The 22525-nt window shown below is 43.8% G+C and overlaps 1 protein-coding gene across 1 annotated transcript in view; it reads right to left on the minus strand.

The window, feature by feature from the left end:
• Positions 1-22525, minus strand: part of ABHD2 (abhydrolase domain containing 2, acylglycerol lipase) — a 118465-nt gene that overhangs the window by 93714 nt on the left and 2226 nt on the right. The window lies entirely within an intron of this gene.

Raw genomic sequence — 22525 nt, forward strand, 5'->3', positions numbered from 1 at the left:
ACCCCCGCCCCGCTGTGGAGGCTATCTGACTGTAGCCATTAGTCCAAAAGTAGGTTAAAAGTAAACCAAATTGACCACTAGGCCAAAATCTAAAACTGGAGTACAGACAATATATATGCTTATCTGTCCTTTCCCAAGCTTTCCCAATATTTCATCTTTTGAAGTAACTTCACCTAATATATAACACACGCCCCTCCAAACATATAAAACCAAACATCAACAATGACAAAAGCAACAGCAACAAAAATCCAGTATTTTCCTTGCTGCTAGGCAGAAAAACAGAACATCAGCTGTTACCTTAAAAATCAGGGAAACCACAAGCTAACAAAAGAGAAAATGGTAACTCTCACAGCCAAGGTAGCTATGGCAACAGCTTCCCCTGGAATGGTTTCAAGTAGCCTCTGCTAACAACAGTCATCATGAGAGCTCTGGTAGCCAGTGCCGGAGACAGGATAAGCAGAACAAAACAATCTCCACCAACTGTGTTTGGGGTATAACCAACCGAACTTTCCTAAGACCTACAGCAAGTCCAGAAAGGACTCAGAAACCTTTTCTAAACTCGAGGTCACTTTGGCAGACAATCTCTGGCAGGGATTCCCAATTCAATAATGAAAGGAAATAAAAGATCACAGCTCCGTAACTAGTCTTCCACCATCAGGGCAAGACAAGGATTTTTTAAAACTTACCTGACACAATTTCAAATCAAGGCTAGACCATGAATATAAAGTCAGCTACACTGAACTTCTGTGAGGAGACAGTTTTCTTAAAACTTAACTTCTGCGCTGGGCACCATGGCTCACGCCTGTAATCGTAGCACTTTGGGAGGCCAAGGTGGGTGGATCACTTGAGGTCAGGAGCTCCAGACCAGCCTGGCCAACAAGGGGAAATCCTGTCTCTACCAAAAATAAAAAAATTAGCCAGGTGTGGTGGCACATGCCTGTAATCCCAGCTACTTGGGAGTCTGAGGCAGGAGGATCACTTGAATCCGGAAAGCATAGGTTGCAGTGAGCCAAGATCATGCCACTGCACTACAGCCTGGGGACAAGGGTGAAACTCCATCTCAAAAAAAAAAAACAAAAAAACAACTTAACTTCTGGTGACACTTCTCCTCACTCCTGGGGTCATATCCCCTGAAAGCTATCTATAAACCCCTAAAACAAGGATCCTTAACTTGGGGTCTGTGGGTTCCCTATGGGATCCTAGGGTCTAAGAGCCCCCTGAAATCATGTGAAAGTTTGTGCACATGAGCAGTTTTCTGGGGAGAAAGTTGGCAGCTTTAATCAGATTCTCTAAAAAGGGTCTGTGGCCTAAAAAAGTACACAGCACTGCACTAAGATGCCCAATAGGTTTAATCTGTGGCTCCCATTCCTCACCTTGTCCGAACCCGCCATGGATGCCAAACTAAGGCTAAACAAACGTCCAAGATGATGCAGCTTGTTAATATAGGCTTCTAAGTCTCCACATTCTATTAGAGGACCAAAACTAAAATCCACCAGAAATTCTCTGACTATATGCTGGTAATATGGAACTGAACTAGAAGTTCTTCCTCATCACCTTTGTTGGAAAGAGAACAGGGTAATGCAGCCAGTAGTTTCTTGTTGGTTTGGAGTGGACTTATTAAATTAAACAAATAAGTTCTTTCCTTCCCACTTCTACTCACTGCTTCCTAACATAAGGGGAGGAGAAGCAAAAATAAGAGTCTCAGCAACACATACCAATGTTACTTATTCTTCTCACTGCAAATATGAATTTTCCTTGAAGAGTTGTACAGTTGGGCTGATCAGGTCAGATCTCTTATTCAAACTAACCTAAAAGCTAAAAAGATTGGATGGTGATGTTTTAAAGTTGAAACGTAAGCACAGTCTAAGTTTCTCTGCATTTAAGTCTTTAGGGAAAAGACAACTTTGTTAATTAACATGTATGCCACACTCTTGAATGTTTGGCCTTTTTAACAAGCCTGCTGCGAGAAGGCTTTGTGAATCCACCAAGACTGACAGGCTCTCTCTGGTTTCTAGGGCAAGTTTTCTGCTGTGTTCCTCATTCTGGCTAAAGCCAATTCACATTGCTTTGAACCTTTATCTCACAACATAATCTCCAGAAATGCCTAACAGGACAGGTAACATCTCTGTGTGACCAATGAAATCACTTAGCAAGGTTTGAGATCAAGACAGCACAGCCAGTCGACTCATTTGTTCTCTTCCAAACATACAGCAGGGACAGAAAAAAATATGAGCTGAGAAAAGTAACAGGGCACAGATGGGCTCAAAAACAAAGTACCAGAAACAGAACAGGGCCAAAAGCAATGGGTAGGGGATTGCATTGCTTGTAGGGTCTCAGTTCAGACTGGGGCCAGAGGCTGGCTGCTGAGAAGTGCCAGAAGCTAAAAGTGCTTGCTGTGAGATGGGGGACCTGAGCTGAGCCTACTGCAAGAATCTGCTAAAAGATCTAAGGCTTCCAAAAAAGCAGAAGCAAAAGAGAGAACATGGGGAAACAGCCAATGTTTATGCAGCACTATCTACGTGCTAAGCTCTGTTCTTCAAATTTGACATATGCTAGCTCATTTAATCCTTCCCATACCCTATGAGGTAGATGCTATTATTACCCCATTTTATAGACAAGGTAATTGAGGCATAGGAAGTTTAAGTTACTTGCCCAGTGTCATACAGCTGGTGGGTAGAAAAGCCAGCATTCATATCTGGCCCAAGAGATCCTCCTCTTAATCACCATGCTGTGCTACTTGAAGGCAGGTAAGTAGAGAGAGAGAGAGAGGCAAGCAAGAAAATGCATGGTGCAGGAGACACACACGAGACACCAGAGACTTGCCCAAAGTCAGACAGCTGTAAACAGCAGAGCTGGGATTCAAGCCCAATTTTTTTTTCTGATTCTACCACACCAAAATGACTTCAGAAGAAAATCAAAGCCAGTTGAAGGAAAGAATCAATTAACCTTCAGAACAGTCCTGCCTAACTTCCAATTATTATCTGTCCCTATTCTGAGACAAATTAGTCATAGAGGACCAGGCTGTGGTGAGGTAGGCCGGAAGAGCAAAGTCTTCAGCCACATCATAGGCCACCTGACCCCACAGGCTTGGCTGCCAAATGAAAAACAGGGCATGGACCAGATCAAAGATCCTAAACTGGCAGTCCACGGGGCAGTGTTGCATTCAGTTGGCATTTAAAAAACAAAATAAATGTATTCATTGCCATATTATTAACACCAGGAGATTTCAGATAAAAATCTAGATTTCTGATTTCTCTTGGAAATAAAATCAGAAGATTTGGCAACACAAGGCCAGCATTCTCACACCACAACAATGGACAGAGCTGAGCAGGGCTGCCCCCTTCAGACCCAGCAAGCTCTCTCCAGGTGGCCACAGTCCCCACTACTCCCTATTAGTGGGGTCCTCAACACTGACCCCTGGCCCGCTTTAATCATTTACAGTACCTGAATGGTCCCCGTAAGCATCTGAATATGCAATCTTTGGAGAAAAGCATCTAAGGTCCCTTCTAGCCCTGAAAAGGTCTGTGTTGACTGAATATTTGAAAAATATACGATCAATATATATATAAATAAAAAAGTCCTAGAAAAAATGATGGAAAGGCAAGAGTGGCAAAGCTGATAGGATAACAAGATGTAGTGCCTTTTATTTATTGATATTTTCATTGAGGTTTATTTATACCTTAACTCTTTCCACAAACTACTTGAGACAGCTTCAAGATAACACCCTTACTGAATCTATACACATAGCGAAGGATCTGGAAATGTGTAAGACTGCTAACTGCTTTCTGATAGTAAATGTCCCCTTCATCCTTAGTAGCAGAAACCTGGGAAATGTGCCCAGCTGAAAAAAACTACATACCCCCGCTCCCTTAGCTAGGTGAGTCCATGTAACTCAATTCTGGTCAGCTCTGGAGGGGTTGATCTAATTTCTGGGGAAGCTCCTTAGAGGGCAGGGAGTTCACCCTTTGTCTGCCCTCTTCCCTTCTTGCGTCCCTGGAATGCAGAAAATATGGCTGCAACTCTAACAGCTCTCTTGGGCCATGAAGTGACCTTGAGGTCTCTCTAGGAGCCCCATTAAGATGACAGCAGGGCAGAGAGACAGAAATCTGAATTGCCAAGCAATGCCAAGGATGACTGGCAACCATCAGAAGTAAGGAGAGAGGCGGGGAATAGTCTTGCCTTCAGAGCCTAAGGAAGGAACCAACCTTGCAACACCTGTTTTCAAACTTCTAGCTTCTAGAATGGTGAGAGAATATGCCCAAATTACCCCTCATGACTCAGGAGTTCCACGCTCCTGTCCTTAGTGGCTGAAGGGACTGTTTGCCACATCCTTCTGAAAGGCCCCTTGTTACTCAGACAAGCTCAATCAATTCAGATGATAGCTAACTGACATGAACACCCTCAGATGACTCGTTGACATAATACAAATTGCATTCTGTGAATAAATACTTATTAGCTTGGCTTCTTTGCCTCTGTGATTCAGCTGTCAGAACCATCCTTTCCTTTCCTCTTAGCTATCAGCAAAGTGAGGGAGCTCAGAGGACACAGACATCTGGGGCAGGGGGAGATCTCTCTTCCTTGCCACCCAAAAGGACCTAACATAACAAGCTTGGATACTTATGGGTCCTAAGGCAAATACCTCTCAAGGAAAACCAAGCCAAACCCCTAAAGGATTTCCCTGTTCCAATTCCATCTGGTTGAAGATGTAAATTTCATTTAGGGTCCAGTCCTGCAGTGAGACAGCCAGTGCCAAATCCAGCTACAGTGTTTGTCCTGGGGCAAGTTCCTTAATCCCTCTGAACACCATCTATAAACTGAACATGTTAATACATAAAGAGCATTTTAAAACAATGCCTGGCATACAGTAGTACTGTATTCACTATTACCATCTCCACTATTAAACTTTCCTCCATTTTGCCTCAGCAAACAACCTAAGTTGACAGAAATGACCACAAAATATACTCCTTCCTAACTGACATACAGGTCTCATTAGCAGTGAACTCACTAGCTGATTGACTGCTTGGGCCTCCTCCAATGAGTTTAAAATTAATCCCAGGACATACTCTTGTTGATTCTTCTGAAATGGAACCATATCTTCTAAAATGGAACCATGTTAGACTTAATAAATCACTGGATAATAAGTGGTGATCATCATGTCCCATAAACAGTTCCAAGATGCATTGTTCTTGTTTTCTGTGCTAAAATGCATCCTTGGCAGTGCACAGCTGGAACCCCTCCTCCTGACACCACCCCGCTCCTGCTGAGGGGCTTCTCCTGCCCATGGAAAGGCTACCCATTCCTCCCTGCAGGTAAAAATCTCCTCTTGCCTAGCCTGGCTCTCCCAGGAAACTGTAATGCCCTGAGATAAAGCTTTGTCCCCGAAAGTACCCTGTGAGGGTGTCAGGAGAAGGATAGCAGAAGTCCACAGCACACTGCCCCAAAAACATGGTCTGTTTCCATCCCATGTCATCCTGATTTTTCAGCCTCTTTGGTGGCAACTTAGGTAAAAGTACAACCCCATCTTAACCTGATTACATCTGCAAAGACCCAATTTCCAAATAAGGTCACATTCACTGGTTTCAGATGGACATAAATTTTAGGGGGTCACTACTGAACTTGCTACACCAGATAAAAGTGGTCAACCTTAAATGTGGGCAACATGATACCCCTGGAGAGAAAGTAAGGAGGAAATGGGCCGCCTTCTCCCCACTTTATCTGCCATTTAACTAAAGAAGTCAGAGCCATCATAGGGTGAAAAAAGCCATTTTGCAGGGACAAGAACAAGCCCAGATGATTTGGGGGAGAAGGCCCAGCCATCCCCCTGAGTTGTGCCTTTGTGTCCTCTGAGTCACTGCCACGGGATAGGAGAGCCTCAGAGCACAGCCAGAAGGCTTCGGGAACTGCACAGCCTGGCAACTGGGCCCTGTTCTCACTCTGGGTAAGGTCTGATGAGATGAGTGAACACCTTAGCCAGCAGATCACCAGATCCACCTTTCAGCAAATCAGTGTTGGTCCTAGGCCCGCATGTCCTCCCACAGAGGGTTCTGTGGGACAGAGTCTTCGCGGTGCTCAAAAACTCTGGGTTTGTTTGTTTTTGAGATGGAGTTTCGCTCTTGTTGCCCAACCTGGAGTGCAATGGCACAATCTCGGGTCACTGCAACCTCTGCCTCCTGGGTTTAAGCCTCCGGAGGAGCTGGGATTACAGGCGGGTGCCACCATGCCTGGCTAGTTTTTTGTATTTTTAGTAGAAACGGGGTTTCACCATGTTAGCCAGGCTGGTCTTGAACTCCTGACCTCAGGTGATCTACCCGCCTCGGCCTCCCAAAGTGCTGGAACTACAGGCGTGAGCCACCGCACCTGGCCAATACTCTGGGTTTTAAAAGATCCCCTCTCGGCTGGGCACAGTGGCTTACACCTATAATCCTAGCCATTTGGGAGGCCAAGGAGGGCGGATTGTTTGAGCCCAGGAGTTCAAGGCTAGCCTGTGTGACCTGGAGAAACTCTGTCTCTATTGTTTGAAAGAAAAAAAAAAAAAGACCTCCTCCCACCACCACCACCTCAAGCCAGAAGGGATGGGAAAGCCCTGGAAACAATAGGGCCAATCCTGTTTTCCAGAGATGCTGAGAAACACTGATTTTTGAACATTAACTAACTCAAGCCAGGGACTGCCCTGAAAGGGTGGGAGTGGGTTACCATAACAAGGAAGGATAAAGCCCCTGGTTGATCCAGTTCATCTCTTACAAATCAGGTCCTACAAGGTGAAGGGATCATCAAGTCACACACAATTTGGTAGAAGAGAACTGGAGGGATTGACAGATAAGTAAATGTATTTAAGGCAAGGTTGCCCTCTGTTGTATTCAAGATAAGACCTTGAAATTGTCTTTCTGTGCAAACCTACTCATGTGATAACAGTTTTATTTAGTCATATTTCTTCCACAAAGTCATAAGGTCACAGACTCAATCTGCTGGAATTTCAGAAAATAGTCTACAAGTTCTCAGGGGGAGTAAAGTTACCCAATGCAGGAAAACGTGAACCTCACAGTTACATGTCAGGAATGGCTACTAACCCATGAGCTTCCACAAAGAAAGTTACCAAACTGAAAATGTCTGAAGACTGAGTCACCAGTTAAACAGGAACATTTAATTGGGCACTTTTATGTGCCCTTACTAAAATACTGAATGGAAGCTGGCCTCTCCCACTAGCAAATAACCCTGCTGAAAGAATAGTACTGTCTACGAGAGAACGAATGGGTAAAGCACTTAGTAAAATCACAGGCAAAATTGTTTTCTCTTCCACTGAGAAACCATGAATCCATACCTGAGAACAAACAAAAAAATCTTAAGCCAGGTATTTCCTCTAAGGAGATTCTAGATTTTCCAAGAGAACAGGCACTTGAATTGTGAGATTTATCCTAAACATATTTTTAAAAATCGATACCATAATTAAATTCTGTAATATCAAAACCAAAATTCCAGTTTACCAGAACCCAAGGAGCTCAAGTGCCTACTTCACTGGAATTTTTTTTTTTTTTTTTTTTTTTTTTTTTTGTTTTTTTTTTTTTTTGAGGACAGATCCTTGCTCTGTCGCCCAGGCTGGAGTACAGGGCCGGATCTCAGCTCACTGCACAGCTCCGCCTCCCAGGTTACGCCATTCTCCATCCTCACCTCCCTAGGTAGCTGGTACAGGCGCCCTCCACTGCGCGCGGCTAGTTTTTGTATTTTTTTTAGTAAGACGGGTTTCACCGTGTTACCAGATGGTCTCAGATCTCCTGACTCGTGATCCGCCGTCTCGGCCTCCCAAAGTGCTGGGTTATACAGGCTTGAGCGGCCTGGAATTTTTAAGAGAAGGATACAACCAAAGAAGAGGGCATCTCCAGATTGATTGTCCTGGGCACCATACAGATGCCACCCACTCTTCTATGTCTGGAAATAAGCTTCCAGAAGGAGGAAATGGAGATGGGGGTGGGAGGGCAAGACCCAGTGCCTGGCACAGCCGCTGCCTGAAGAACCACTCACCCCATGGAACTCCCTAAGGCAGGAAAAGAAGAAAGTTTCACCCAGACCTGCAACAGAAAAGGACGTACAGCTACTCTCAGTTAATGAGAAAATAAAAATAACTAGGACTCCTCGTTCCTGAGTGTTCTGGTTTACCAAGGCTCCCAGTGCCCCCAATGCCTGGCTAATACACACTGTAGGGCCCGTGATGAGAGCATTAACACGTGCAGCCCATTATCACTCTGACAGTCTTGCATTTCACCATGGCAGGCATCTGTGAGGAAACCCAACCAATGACCAATGGGCCAAGCTCCTCTTCTTCCCTGCCAAAGGAGAGACTTGCTCGGCACACTCACCCCAGCTGGGCAAAGCTGAGGTCACTCGCCCATCCATCTCTTTCAGCTGTGTGGCTCTCTGATGCTGAATTCTGCCACCTGGGAGCAACAGTACCCCCCCCCCCCCCAGGGCTTGGCCACCAGACCCTGTTACACAGGGATAGACAGCAGGAAAAGCTCTGTGCTCCTTGCCCTCCAAGACCAAGAGAAGGTTCTGGGGGCAATAGCATATGGTGTGCACAGCATTTTGAAGCATGCTTTACTTATTTCTGTTTTATAAATACCGTGGACGCTGTGAGCAGAAACAGGATCGCCTGCCAGTTTAGAGCAGAAGGCCTGAAGGTCACGTGGATTCCTTTGTGACCAAGTCTTAGGAGACAAATGCTACCAGCTAAATCCAGATAAATATGAAGGGCTGATTTGTGCCTGACATGAAGAAGGGATACTGTGAGACAGGCGCCTATCTGCTGCTGCACACGCCAGCCCTAACGCTGGGCCTCCAGGGAGCCCTGCCCAGCTTCCGCCATCAGTCCTGCTGATTATGAGAGCTAAAGAGCTTTGCCCCCCACTTGTAGGTCACAACCCAAGTGGAAAGACCCAGAGATTCTGGATTCTGGATGTCAGAGGAGGGAGAGGATCCCATTTGTGTCTCTACACTACTTGTCTCCAGTGGCATCTGGAGTTATTCCACCCCCTATCCCCTCTGAACATTCTGTGCTGTACAGCTCTGGGCAGGTCACTTGCACTTTTGGAGGATTTTGAGGCCTAGCTTAACAGTCCATGTGATATAACTGAATGACACAGGGACGAAGGTTTTAGAATCAGAGGTCCTGCATTTAATTCCAGATTCTGCCAAGTGACCTTGGGTGAATGATCTAAACATTACAAAGATTTGCTTTTTCTTCTATAAAATGGGGGAAGGGAGGTACATTATATGTTACCGAAGGAAAGAAGTTGATGAAATTCTGTAGGCTAAAAAAATGACTTATAATGATAAATTATGCACAGATATCCTCAAGATAAGGTTTGTAAAATGTTTTCAGCTCTTTAGCAGAAAGCTGCTTTATTAAATATTTCAAGATTAGAAAAATGTTAGTTTTAAAGCAACTGCTAAGGAATTGTAACACATGAGGAGCATGACAATTGGTCCCCAAGTAGTCCTGAGCTTGGCTTTATCACATCTTTGCATTGAGGATACTGAATGATCTAAAAACTAACATCTCAAAAGGAAGCCCTCTGGGTTGATACATTTTAGGGTCTTAGCTCAGTGGATTGCTTTTTCAAGTAAAGAGTCAGAAATAAGTTCATGCCCTCAAATGTTCCTCTCTCCTGTCCGTCCACCACAGACACTACACACTGTTGTTCCAGGCCTCACTCCTCCTGCCTCCCACTCCAGAAGTAAGTTTTTCTCAGCCTTCTTTAAAGCCCGAAGGCAATCCCACCTGCCACCCCCAGCCTACCAGCAGCCTTCTTCCTTTGGTTTTTGTGCAAACGTTGCCTGTATCAGGCAGGCATTTGCTCCGAGTCCACCTCTAGTCCACTTAAAAAATACTCTACACTACAGAGCAGGAGTGCCCCACATGAAGCAGATAGCTACGCCACTCACTCCTCAGGAGCTCTTCCTCCGCTGGGCTTTTCCAATACATTTGTCTTGCTTCCTCATCAGTTTCCTGGGAGGCAAGGAACTGGCCATCAAGGAAGATGGTTTCATAAAAAATGGCAGAAATATTTCTCTGAGATTAGGAAAGAAAATTACCCCACTTACCAAAAATTGATTCACTGGCATAAGTAGGGAGCACCCTCGTGGATAAAGCAGTGGCTTGCAAATGAAGAGGACAGAACCTGCTGAAAAGGCATCAATATCACTGGGAGGGATGTTCTGCAAACTACGCCCTCCTGACATTCCACCTCACTCCCCACAGGAACCAAAGACATCACTCTAACCTCTGTGGGGGCTATGAAAGAAGTATAATACACAGCATCCAAAAAACAATTGGAAAATAGTACAACAAATCTGTATATAATGAAGTACTAAACTCTGAAGTACCAACTATAAATACTGGAGGAATTCAAATGAAGGAGGCAGAAAGAAGAAAGAGGTGGACTCAAAGCTGGGAACCACTGGAAGAGATGGAACAGAAGAGAAGGTGAGATGGAGGGGTGGATGCAGATGTCAGGCTGGGCTCACAGTTGAGCCAAGGCCCAAGAATGCTGGGCAGTCAGGAAATGGGCAGACAGGACAAGAGGGATGTGTTTCAGAGCAGTGGCAGTCATTATGGAATGAAGCTTCAGTGCTTTACTTACAAGGGGAATTCCAGACATTAGCCTGGAAAATGCCACACAGGTGCTGCCTCAGCTGTGTGCATAGGGTTGTGCACTGTTGTTCATGTGAGGGGCTGAAGTGAGGCCATAGGTGTGAGAAGCATTTACTTGGCTACATGTAACCTGACCCACGGCGATGTTGGACAAGCACTGACGTTCACCATTTGAGCCCCACTGCAAGCCCTTGATGGCATCTAACTAGTTTTGTACAACCTGCTGAACCATACAAGGATATTCACTGGGGGCCCATCCCCTCCAGGCCCTAAAAATCATACTATTTCTCAACTTCACACTATGTAACCACCTTTTCATAACTAGAACATTTGCTAGTCTCATCTCTACATAAAAGTGATGATTCATATCTCTTTCCTCTCTGTTGGGAGTTCTGATCTACGCACTTATAATTCAATCCTCATGTTTAAATTTAAATTTAGGGTGTTGAGTACATAGTGGACACTGTAAATATTTACTAATTGACTAAGTCTGTGGCATTAGCCTAAAGCATCATCATTGAGGTTCTCTGAATAGAAGTTTCTTACCAGATTATTACATTAGGCGGAGAGGTACAGGCCTTTATGAGTAATCGCCATGCCACTGTACATCAGGAGAGAAAGCTCACTGTGGCCTGGGCTGTCAGCAGCTTTTGGATATTTAAAGAACATCTCAAAGTTCAAGCAAATAATTATCCATCCAAAAATGAGAGTTTTCACTTTCCACTGCTCAGAGGAGTTACTGTCCCAGGACGTATTTCTTTCACACTTTCTCCTTTTGTCTTAAGAACATCTCACTGGGCTCAAAGATCTACTCCAGAAACTGCTGTCTCACAAATAAAGAAATACATTCAAAGCTAAAACAGGATGTTGGAGGTAGCAGAAGAAAGGAAAGGCCCGCAAACAGAAGGCAGATGGAAATCTACCCATTGATTGTTGACATTCAGTTAAATACTGAAATACCATTAGAAGACTCATGATTTCTGCTATTCTCTCCAAAACATACAATGCAACAAAATTGTCTATGGTATTTTCCAACTGACATGAGCTTATTTGGTCCAGAAAATATAAAACAGAATACAATTAACTGTAGTTTAACCTAGATTAAGAGGTTGGTGAAGTTATAAAATAAGGTTCTTTTTTTTTCTTTTTTTTGAGATGGAGTCTTGCGTTGTTGCCCGGGCTGGAGTGCAATGGCACATCTCGGCTCACTGCAACATCTGCCTCCTGGGTTCCAGCGATTCTCCTGCCTCAGCCTCCCGAGTAGCTGGTATTACAGGTGCCCGCCACCACAACTGGCTAATTTTTTGTATTTTTAGTAGAGACGGGGTTTCACTATGTTGGCCAGGATGGTCTCGAACTCCTGACCTCGTGATCCACCCACCTCAGCCTCCCAAAGTGCTGGGATTATAGGCGTGAGCCACTTCGCCTGGCCAATAAGGTTCATTTTTAACATCTAAGGAAAATGGAAAAATATTTCTACAAAGATTTCTGCTTCATTGAGATGCTTTCTGTAGATGTGCATTGGTGGTGGGGTAGAGAGGCTACTTGCAGGGTTTGGAGACAGACAGATTTGAGCCGAACTGCAGTTACACTACTTACTAGTTGTGTGACTTCGGGCAAGTGGGAGGATCACTTGAGCACAGGAGATTGAGCCTGCAGTGAGCTAAGATCTCACTATTGCACTCCAGCCTAGGTGACAGAGTAAGACCCTGTCTCTTTAAAAAAAAAAAAAAAAAAATTAACAACACAATGTGAAGCTGGGAGTGGTGTGCTCACCAGAGAAGACAAAGGAGAGACTTCATTCACCAAGGCTGGAAGATCCCAGTACAGAGCCAGATGTCTGGGTCCTCAAGCCTGGTTAGTCTGGTCTTGACTTGCCTATGAGCAATCATGACCAATGCTAATTTAAATGACTTCTACAGGTAACATATGGATCACACGTATGTTCCTTCTCCCATTCTAGACAATAAGCTCCTCTACTGACCGCCCAGACAAAATATTAAATCTGTGAACCATAAGTTAGGGTAAAGACTCTCATCCTAGGATCTAGTATTGTTCTTTGGCTCTGACACTGTTATCTTTAAATCACTGTATCTTTATTATTTATTTATTTATTTATTCTTTGAGACAGGGTCTTGCTCTGCTGCCCAGGCTGGAGTGCAGTGGCATGATCTTGGCTCACTGCAACCTCCACCTCCTGGGTTCAAGCAATTCTATTCTCATGCCTCAGCCTCCCGAATAGCTGGGACCACAGGTGTGCACTACCATGCCCAGCTTAGTTTTATATTTTTCACCATGTTGGCCAGGATGGTCAACTCCTGGCCTCAAGTGATCCACTTGCCTCGGCCTCCCAAAGTGTTGGGATTACGGGTATGAGCTACTGCACCCAGCCTTTTATTTATTTATTTATTTATTTAATTTACAGAGACAAGGTCTTGCTCTGTTACCCAGGCTGGAGGGCAGTGGTGCAATCATAGCTCAGTGCAACCCTGAACTCCTGGGCTCAAGTGATCTTCCTGCCTCAGCTTCCCGAGTAGCTGGGACTGCAGGTATGTGCCACCACACCTGGCTAATTAAAATTTTTTGTTGTTGTTGCAGAGATGGAGTCTCACCATGTTTTCCAGGCCGGTCTCCAACTACTGGCCTCAAGTGATCGTCCCACCTTAGCCTCCCACTGTGCTGGAATTATACAGGTATGAGCCACTGAGCCTGGCCAAATCATAACTTTAAATGAAGGAACAAAGCTAGATGATATGAAAATGTTCTATTTGTGTAGCTCTATCATTTATAAAGTGTTTGTGATTTTAATACATTACCTTATTTACTCCTCAAACATGTCACAGAATGCATTTGTGTTGACAGTAAAGACTGAATGCCTAATTTACTAACAAAGTGCATCCTCAGGTAACCTCATTACCTCATTTGGTGCTCACAACTGCTGTGAGTTAATATTAGTGCAAGCAAGGAAACTGAGGCCCAGGGGCCCTCCCTGTGCCAGGCCCTGGTAAGGCTCTAGGAATACAGAGAAGCAAGGCACCCATCCATCTTATAAGCTGTTTGCAGAGCTGGATGGATTCTAATCACTTCAGCCTTACAGAAGCTCCATAAGGCCTCTCTGCTCAACCATAAGATACTTAAAGAAATCTGCATTCGGCTGGGCGCGGTAGCTCACGCCTGTAGTCCCAGCACTTTGGGAGGCCGAGGCGGGCGGATCACGAGGTCAGGAGATCGAGACCATCCTGGCGAACACAGTGAAACCCCATCTCTACTGAAAATACAAAAAATTTAGCCGGGCGTGGTGGCGGGTGCCTGTAGTCCCAGCTTCTAGGGAGGCTGAGGCAGGAGAATGGCGTGAACCCAGGAGGCGATGGAGCTTGCAGTGAGCGCGAGATCGCGCCACTGCGCTCCAGCCTGGGCGACAGAGCGAGACTCCGTCTCAAAAAAAACAATAACAAAAGAAACCTGCATTCCTCTTTTGCACAGCACTTTTGTGGCAAAGTGCTGATTTCTCTTGCAATTTCAGTGCAACATCCAGAATTTCTATGTAGAGTCAATAAATAGACTGATGGGTGATATTAATGATAGATGGAGGGAAAGGAACTATGTTTTCTAAACGGGGAAAAATATCCTTGGCTATAATCTACTTGGCATTTTCCATCATCCCACTATTTAGAAGGTACATTTGTCAACATCATTGACAAGAATGAGCAAGCACTTTATTAACATGATCAGAATAGAGGAGGGAACTGCAGCCAGGATATTTGGAACCTGAGAAGCTAATGTCTACAGTGTCAATACAGGTCAGGCCACACAAGGAGCTGGAAGGGGTTGGAAGCTCAGCTAGCACTGTGGAAAGCCTCCTCTATGGCCCATAGTGGGGCACAGGGTGTTCAGGCCCCAGGGAAACTCCTCAGGGCAGAGTGTCTGGCACAGCGTCCAGCAGAGAAAGAGCTCAATAAATGCCTGCTGAATTCTGAATTTTTCTCATTCTCTGAATGAGAAAAAAGAACATTTCCCAGCTGTGAGGACTCTAGCACAATCACATAATCCTAGGAATATTGTATGTCCCTCAATTTTTAGGAAATAGTAATGACATAATTGGATACATGAGAAAAAGTAAAAGGATGCCAAACAATATATGTAGAAATTTACTAAAATTTGACTGGGTGCTGTGGCACACACCTGTAATCCCAGCACTTTGGGAGGGCAGGTGGGTGGATCACTTGAGTTCAGGAATTTGAGACCAGCCTGGGCAACACGGTGAAACACTATCTCTACAGCAAACACAAAAATTAGCTGGGTGTGATGTAGTCTCAGCTATTGGGAAGACTGAGGTGGGAGGATCACTTGAGTCTAGGAGGTGGAGGCTGCAGTGAGCCCAGATCCTACCACTGCAATCCAGCCTGGGCAACAGAGTAAGACTTTCTCAAAAAACAAAAAAACAAGAAATTTGCTAACATGTATAATTCCATGTTAAGTGACTAAAACAAACAGCAGAACAATATGTACAATATGCTAACAGTTATATAAAAAAGAAAGAAAAAAACATAAATGCACACACATTTGCTGGGACACACATAAAAGATCTCTGAAAAAATATACAAGATACTAGTAACATTGACTGCTTCTTGGGAGGAAGTTTTCCACTCTTTACCATGTTGTACCTTTTGAATGTTATAACACATGAATGCATTATCTGTCAAAAGTAAATAAATACCTCTACTGGACAGACTACCCAGTTTCTCCAACAAATTACAGGGAAAAGAAGAAAAGAAAAGGGGATCTGCAGCTTAAAAGAGACATAAATGGTAGAACAATAGATCGTAATGTCTATTCCTTACTTGAATCCTAATTCAAAGAAATTAAGCTTAAGGAGAAAAACACTTACGCCATTTTTAAACAATTGGAAATTTGAACAATGATGATGTTTGATGATATTAAAGGATTAGTGTTAATTTTTCGAAGAGTAATAATGGGTGTTTAATAAAGGAGTCTTTGCGTTTAAGAATTATCATGGAAATATTTATAGATGCAACTATATGATGTTTGGGATTTATTTCAAAATTAATGTGAGCTGGGAAAAGTAGCTAGGAAGACAGAGTAAATGTGAGTGGTTATGAGTTGATTATTGTTAAAGCTGGTGATGGGTTTTGTGGGGCATGGAGGTTCACTATCTGATTCTCTCTACTTCTGTATATCTTTAAAATTCCCAGAATAAAAGGCTAATAAATGAATAAGTGATTATTTAGCAATATGACAAACAGTCCTGCTAGTCACTAAGGCCTAAGCTCACCCCAACTTTCAGCTGCGATCAAGCCTCTACTGTCCCTGGGCTGATGAGTTGCCTGTGGAAAATAAACGTGAGGCTGCTGCCAGCTACTGCAATTCTGGCAAGAGTTTAGGTCACGCAAATATCAACAAGAAAACTTTATCACTTACTCCAAAAATAAACGAAAAGAAACAGAGAAATTAGTTTTGGAAGGCCTCATTAATGTGGAAGGTAAGCGTTGGCTGCACGTACAAACGGGTGTGATGACTTGTACCTGCTGCCCTGTAAAGTGTCCTTCCCAAACCCATAAGCAATTTTTGTCACTCTCCTTGGGAGTGTTTCTCAAGTTCTCTAAATGACTTTATCACTTTCAGGGTCTGAACAGACAGGACCTCAAGGCAGAAAACCAATTAAGTCAACTCTTCAACTCAGTTAATATTTCTAAAATGTTCAACACATGGAAAGGAGCCATATGAATGACACAAACACGACTGGAAACCTCTGTCTGCCTCCCAGAGCTTCGATTCCTGCACTGGGGTCTTTCAAACTCAGGTACCAAATGGCTCCCTTTGAGGGGAAAAACTAGTCCTGCCAGATGCCCCTAGCTACATTACTTTGTGTTCGACTCTTAAAGTTAAACTACTTTTATCCAACTATTATTTATTATACTATTTCTTAAAATGCACAAACAGTACAAATAGTACTCAGTATGTTGCATAAACTTCCTTTGGCACTTTTACAGTTACAGAGATCCAAGCACATTTATAAAAACAAAATTACTCAAATAGTAAAATTCAGATGAGTTACATTAATATAATGAGACTAATGCCATTTTTCAGACCTGAAACACCTGCAGATGATGTCAGTGTGGTCCTGCCTACTCCTGGGCAGGTTCTATGGATCCTGAGAGCCTATACTTCCAGGTACAGTGTGACACGTCCATTCTCACACTCCTTTTCTCACTGGGACCACTACTACAGCCTTCATTTACACAGTGCTGTGTGGTATCATTTGACTTCACTTGATGCTCTCACATCTTTTCTGCACTAAGTCCATCTATGTATTTTTCTCTATAGCGGGGTTTACCTGGCTTCGATTCATCAGAAATTCATATACAAATGGGGGAGGCACTGAGACTGTGTGGGTGGACCTTGATATTATAATTAGGTATCCCAACATTCCAGGACAGGCTTATAAAACATTTCCAATTATCTTTAACACGAAACCAAAAAGTCTGAGTTTGTAATCTAATGAGAACCCAAGGAACCTCAAGGACATATCCTCAGCCCTGGATTAGGAAATCCATAGCACAAAATGAACGTGGTGGTGGTACAGGAAGAAAGCAAAAAGTGTGGTGGGGACTCGAATGAGCACTCACGCTGTATCTCAGAAGCCATCTGTGCCATTACCGGGCATACTAAATCATGGATTTAGTAAGTTGAAGTGCATGCTTCCAAAGAACTTATGTGTAAATACCACTGAAGAGCCTTACTTAATTCCAGCAGGTTGCTGAGGTCTTACCTCAGACCCCTCCCGCTCCTCAGTCCTTAAGAACTAAAACATGGCACTTCAGACATGACAAATCCAGACTTCAGGAGTCAAAGAACAATTTCCAATATCAGTTCACCTCACTATAAGGTGCTACAACTGCCTATCAACATTGTGTAGTCTGTACCAGCTAAAAAACGGGGCGCAAAGCCCCACCAAATGCTGCTGCGTTAGGTTAACTTAACTAAATCAATGGCCTGGTTTCGCAGCAAAAGAGTAACCAGGATTGTTTAAGGAAACTGCAAAAGAGGAACCTCTCCTTGAGTAGAATCCTCTACCTTAGGCCCTCCCAAACAGCATAATTCAATGGCCATTAAGTCAACCTTTTTAGTAAGCTAAGTATGTCCTGGGTAGAACGTGCTCTTTAACCTGAGATACTGATCTTCCAAAATTTTTGGTGCTAAAATATCTCCTTTTTTTTTCTTTTCTTTCTTTTTTTTTTTTTTTTTGAGACAGAGTTTTGCTCTGTCACCCAGGCTGGAGTACAGTAGCTCAATCTTGGCTCACTGCAACCTCTGCCTCCCGGGTTCAAGCAATTCTCCTGCTTCAGCTTCCCGAGTAGCTGGGATTGTGAGTGTGCACCACCATGCCCAGCTAATATTTTGTATTTTTAATGGAGATGGGGTTTCATCATGCTGGCCGGGCTGGTCTCGAACTCCTGGTCTCAAGTGATCTGCCTGCCTCGACCTCCCAAAGTACTGGGATTACAGGTGTGAGCCACCGCGCCCAGGCTAAAATATCATTTTAGATGACAGGGATTTTGTATTTCCTTTTGCTGTTGTTGTTGTTGTTGTTTTGAGACAGTCTCGCTCTGTCGCCCAGGCTGGGGTGCAGTGGTGCGATCTTGGCTCACGGCAGCCTCTGCCTCCTGGGTTCAAGTGATTCTCCTGCCTCAGCCTCCCAAGTAGCTGGGATTACAGGCACATACCACCATGCCCAGCTAATTTTTGTATTTTTAGTAGAGACGGGGTTTCACCTTGTTGGTCAGGCAGGTCTGGAACTCCTGACCTCAGGTGATCCACCCGCCTCGGCCTCCCAAAGTGCCGGGACTACAGGCGTGAGCCACCAACCCCTGCTGTATTTCCTTATTTGAAAGAATCAGAATGTAGCAATCCATGTTGGGCTTCCTGATTTTTGTTTTTTATGGTCCTCATTGACATGACTAAGTAAACAGTACACAAATACATGCCTACAGTGACTGTGCACACAGGGAGGCAATCTTTCAGAGCTTCTCTTTTATCCAAGATAAATGAGAAATGAGAGGATGAGGCAGGAAAATCGCTTGAACCCGGGAAGCAGAGGTTGCAGTGAGCCGAGATTGCACCACTACACTCTCGCCTGGAAAAAGTGGAACTGATACCACCACCTCCTCCTCCTCACCTTATGTAACAGAGTATCTATGGTACAATTGACTAATAATGTGGGTACTCAGCAATGAGCAAAGGCCAGAAGGTAAGAACTCTAGATTAGACTAATAGACTAAAGATTCCATTCAATTTCCAGGTGGCTCTAAACCAGACTCAGAGGTAAATAAAAGCAAGATGAAGGTTAAGGCACATTCAAATGAAAGAGGGGAAAAAAAAAAACAAGAGGCAAGATCTGGGAGCCACTGAAGACTATAAGACCATGTTTAAATCAGTGTGGTTATTTAAAACACAAGCCTAGCCATAGAAAGTTCAAATACAAAAAACCTTGAAAACTTTCTTCTTAGAGTCAGCATCAGTGGAAACCTTTGTTGGCAAGGCCAGGTCAGGCTCAGATCTTGGAAATGTAAAGTGGTTTGGAGATCTTGGGAAATACTTCCAAGGACAGCAACAAAATTATGTGCGGGCTTGGGGAAGACGTTTTACAGAGGAGCAGGTGTGAGAGCTGGTTTTTCCTGGGGTGAGAGAAAAGAAGGGGTGAGACACTTCAAGCTACCCAAACAGAAAGTGTTGTGACAAAGGGCAGGCTTCCTCTTGGATGCCCAAAGGCAGGACAAGTGGAGTGATGCTGTAGTGCAGCAGACGGGATGAGATGCAACAGAGATGCGGGAAATGAGGCTAGGCACAGTGGCTCATGCCTGTAATCCCAGCACTTTGGGAGGCTGAGGCAAGAGGGTCATCTGACGTCAGGAGTTTGAGACCAGCATAGTGAAACCCTGTCTCTACCAAAAATACAAAATTAGCTGGGTGTGGCGGTGTGCGCCTGTAATCCCAGCTACTTGAGAGGCTGAGGCAGGCAAATCGCTTGAACCCGGGAAGCAGAGGTTGCAGTGAGCCGAGATCTCACCACTGCCCTCTAGCCTGGGCAACAAGAGCGAGACTCCAAAAAAAAAAAAAAAGGAAAAGAAGGAAAAAAGATCCTGGAAATGTGACTTGGGGAGGCCAGGAAGCTTCTCTGGAGAATAGAGAGCAAACAGCAAACTGTCCCTGGAAATGCTAGCACATTCTGCACAGATGGCAAGGCGAAGGGCCCAAGGACCAATGCGTTCCTCACTCGCCAGTGCCCCAGCTCTCCCTTCACAGCTGACCTTTAGAAGCTCCCCTGCACCTCCCCCAGCCTCTCACGGAAAAGAAAAATATTTGCCTCCAAATATCCACAAGATCTTTAAGATCTCCAGCAAAGCTGCTGCCTAAATAAGACTGTTTTTTAGCATCCTTAGAAACATTAAACAGATATCTAAAATAGAAGGCCTTCATAAAAAATGACGTGGAAGCTCTTTTCACACTGCCAAGAAATATTAAGTGAAAAAGGCAAGGTTCCAAATAGCATGTATACAGCGCGCTACCATTTCTGCAAAAAGGGGCGGTGTACAGAATATGTTAACGAATTTGCTTATAGATGTATAAAATCCCTTGAAAGGGATTTTCAGAGACCACTTCTGGAGGATGAAGAAATCACTAATGCTGGTTGCCTCTGAGGTTCAGGGGTCAGGGGTACACAGAGATGTATTTACTTTTGTGCTTTTCAAATATTTTCTTTCATCACGTGAATGTATTGTCTATTTTAAAACTAAAATTTGAATTAAAAAATTTTAAATTTCTAATAAAACAATTTTAAAACAAAAGTTTTAAGCAACAAACCAAACTAATTTGTTAATCTTGTCAGCTGTGTTCCTGGCACACACCAGATGCTCAATTTGTTGAACTTAATGAACCTCCACTTAAAGACAACAAAAGAAAATCAGAAACCAGGCAAATCCAAGGGTACCAATGTTCCACTTCGCTAAAAAGCTCTTCACCTGTCTACTATTTATTGTGAAAGATCAGACAATGGGTCGGTGTGTAACAAGCCCCTCACCCAACTGGTCCCAGTCCACAAGCTTCAGGGGTAACGGTGGAGCTTATCATCTGTCCCCACCAACCATTTTATAAACAGAAAACACTCAATCCAAAAACACGATGCCCTGAACAAGACAACAAAAAAATCTGCAGATATGAAAATAATCCTGAAAGCAGATAATGTAGCACCTGTATGGTATCAACACAGAAACAGCAGCACGGGGCTTAAAAATGTCCTAATCATGCGCTGGCCAAAAAGGCTGAACCATGAAAAGCTGCTATAAAATCCTGACACCAGACACATTTAAGAGGCACCCTGAACTTCTCATTGCTCTGTTCCTGGGGATAACTTAGCCCAAGATGAAACAGAAAGGCTTAAGTACCTCATGCCCCACATCATCTATACTCTGAAACTGGTCATGGAGTGCTCAAAACTCACAATGCAATAAAAATAGGAATACTGTAAGTTGTAGGTCATGGTAGAAATTCTGCCACACAAAATTCAATTATATTGGAAATGTCTCTCTGCTGGGGCTTTTAAAAGAGCCAGATTTTAGGCAAAAAATAAGACAGACTCTACCCCTGTCTCCCATAAGATCAAAAAAATTATTTCCTGCTTGGGGCAGGAGCTCTGAAGAAGGGCAGTGAGAACCACTACAGAGGTTATGGGTCCTGCCCGAGATTACCAGGAGAAGGTGTAAATGCTCAAAGCAATGAGTAACAGCGAATGAGAAGCCCTTCCACCAAAATGTTGAGAAAAGAGAGTGAGAAAGAGAGAAAGGGGCCCCTATTAATACACAAGCAGAGAAATGAAAACTATTATTCTAAAATGGCTGATCTCTAGAACAGCTTAAACAAAAACCAAAATTCAGAATCAACTCAAGAAAAACAAAGCATAAGAAGGTGCGATTTAATGAAGTGATAATCTTTGGTTCAATCTAGAAAACAAGTAAAAACAGAAGAGAAAATCAAAGGTGACTGGATTCCTGCAAAAAATGAAAGTGGCAGGCATCTTTTCATCAAAAGGGAATTGGCTGGCACAGTGAGAGTGGCTATTTGTCAGACCTGTGAAGGCGATAAAGGAAATGAAGGTGAGAGTAAAAAGGAAAGAAAGTGAACGACCCTGACTAAAATGAGAGGAAAAAGACGATTCCATTGTATTTGCCATCTGGTTTATTTCAAGCTTTGGAAAAGAACAAGAAAAACGCAGATAAACCAGTGAACCAGCTAGATTGCCAGCACGGATCAGTCACACACTTCTGCTTCTGCCAGGCCAGGCAGGCGCTGCTGGTGCTCCCCCTACTCGAATGACTAAGTAACTTGCTTAAATGCAGTTGACACACGATCCCTGAACTTCCGAAAAGCACTTAATACAGTGGCTCATAAAATCTTAATCTAAAAATGTTCATCCATTTAGAATCAAGCTGCATCACACGCATCGCTCGGGAGGAGGGCTGCAGAGAGGGAATACATATTTGGAAGAACACCGTGGACATGGTATCATCCAGGACTTTACCATTTCGAGGGATTCCCACCCCTCGCTGCCTGCTTTTAAAGATAATTTTAAAAGGTTCAGAGCCTAAGAAGAATGTAACTGCAAGTGAGGAACTAACATAGAAACTGAATTACCTGAATCAGAAAAATAATCAAGATATATGCAACGGGACTTGGAATCCCTTGAAGCTGTCTGTGTTAAAATGAAATCTGGAATATGTTTAATGAATTGGGGTTGGGGGGGAAGGGGAACGGGGAAAAATTAGCTCTTGATAGAAAATTGGGTGGTGGATATGAAGAAAAAAG

This window comes from Rhinopithecus bieti, unplaced genomic scaffold (genome assembly GCF_001698545.2).
Source record: "Rhinopithecus bieti isolate Rb0 unplaced genomic scaffold, ASM169854v2 scaffold_20154, whole genome shotgun sequence".
Lineage (NCBI taxonomy): Eukaryota > Metazoa > Chordata > Mammalia > Primates > Cercopithecidae > Rhinopithecus > Rhinopithecus bieti.